The sequence below is a fragment of the Nannospalax galili genome, unplaced genomic scaffold (genome assembly GCF_000622305.1).
Source record: "Nannospalax galili isolate Female #2095 unplaced genomic scaffold, S.galili_v1.0 scaffold31, whole genome shotgun sequence".
Classification (NCBI taxonomy): domain Eukaryota; kingdom Metazoa; phylum Chordata; class Mammalia; order Rodentia; family Spalacidae; genus Nannospalax; species Nannospalax galili.
Window position 1 is genome coordinate 4,321,028 of NW_008332149.1, and position 1,655 is coordinate 4,322,682.

At 45.2% G+C, this 1,655-nt stretch overlaps 1 pseudogene across 1 annotated transcript; it reads left to right on the forward strand.

Moving 5' to 3' along the window:
- The first annotated feature begins 779 nt into the window (after window positions 1-779).
- Window positions 780-1,371, forward strand: LOC103729281 (annotated as a pseudogene). The gene has a single exon (XR_607058.1). The product of XR_607058.1 is annotated as a mitochondrial import inner membrane translocase subunit Tim17-A pseudogene (transcript).
- Window positions 1,372-1,655: the final 284 nt, after the last annotated feature.

Here is a 1,655-nt window from a genome sequence, read left to right on the forward strand (position 1 = left end):
CATGTACTACAATGCTCAGCTATTTTATTATTCTTAACACATATATTCCTTTTTTTTTTAACTTTTCTATGAGACAGGGTCTCATGTAGCCAAAGCTGGCTTTGAATTCTATATATAGCACAGGATGACCTTGAACTTCTGATTTTCCTACTTCCACTTCCAAAGTGCTGGGGTTTCAGAGGTGAGTGTGCCACCTGGTTTTATGTGGTGCTGAGGATCGAATCCAGTTTTGTGTATGTGAGGCAAGCACTCTACCAAGTGAGCAACCACTCAAACCCTGGATACAAAGTCTTTCTACGTAGCCTAAGCTGGTCTTGAAGCTCCTTTCTCCACCTAACAAGTGCTGGTATACAAGCCTGAACCACCATACCCAGCTTGTTACATATATTCTATAAGCTATAATTATATCTGCTTTTACTTGTTTTTCTATTTATTTATTTAGAGACAAGTTCTCACTCTATAGTCCAGGCTAGCTTTGAATTCAGTATACAGCCTTGACTGGCCTTGAACTCACAATCCTTCTGTCTCAGTCCCCAAGTGCTGGGATTACAGGTGGGAGCCACCATGCTCAGTCTGAGTCTATTTTAAAATGGCGTTTGGCTAGAGGAATCAGAAAATGCCTACGTGCCACTTTTGGCCTGTCAGTTTTATCTAGACTTAGTTCCAAAGCAAGTATTAGTCAGTCCAAAGGAGTCAGGAACATAAAGAAAGGTCGAGGGACTGTTGTTTGTACCACCAAACCCCAGTGCAAAGAAAGTAGCTAGAGGTGCCACTGGAGCCAAGATGGAGGAGTACACCAGGGAGCCTTGCCCCTGGCAAATTGTGGATGACGGTGTGGCCTTTACTATGGGCACCATAGGTGGTATCTTTCAAGCCATCAAAGGTTTTCGAAATTCTCCAGTGGGAGTAAATCACAGACTACGAGGAAGCTTGACAGCCATTAAAACCAGGGCTCCACAGTTGGGAGGTAGCTTTGCAGTGTGGGGAGGACTGTTTTCTATGATTGACTGCAGTATGGTTCAAGTGAGAGGAAAAGTAGACCCCTGGAACTCCATCACAAGTGGAGCCTTGACAGGAGCCATCCTGGCAGCAAGAAATGGACCTGTGGCCATGGTTGGGTCAGCTGCGATGGGTGGCACTCTCCTGGCTTTAATTGAAGGAGCTAGTATCTTGTTGACAAGATTTGCCTCTGCACAGTTTTCCAATGGCCCTCAGTTTGCTGAAGACCTCTCCCAGTTGCCTTCAAGCCAATTACCATCCTCTCCTTTGGTGGACTACCGACAATACCAGTAGGACTTCTTTCCCAGGGTTTCTCTAACTGGATGAGCTGTAGGTCAAGAAGGATTTTGGAAGATCACATTACAGTCTGTTTAAAACGGGAAGTGGACCAGGTGTGGTGGCCCAGGCCTTTAATCCCAGCACTCGGGAGGCAGGCGGATCTTTGTGAGTTCGAGGCCAGCCTGGTCTACAAAGTGAGTTCCAGGGCAGCTGGGGCTATGAGGAGACCCTGTGTCAAAAAGACAAAAAAAAAAAAAAAAACAGAGGTGGGACAACTGTGGCAACAGCCATGAAGAGACATTTAGCACTTTTTGTAATTCAAAGGGACATGGAGGGGGAAAAAAAAAAAAAGACACCACACTTATTTATTCACACTT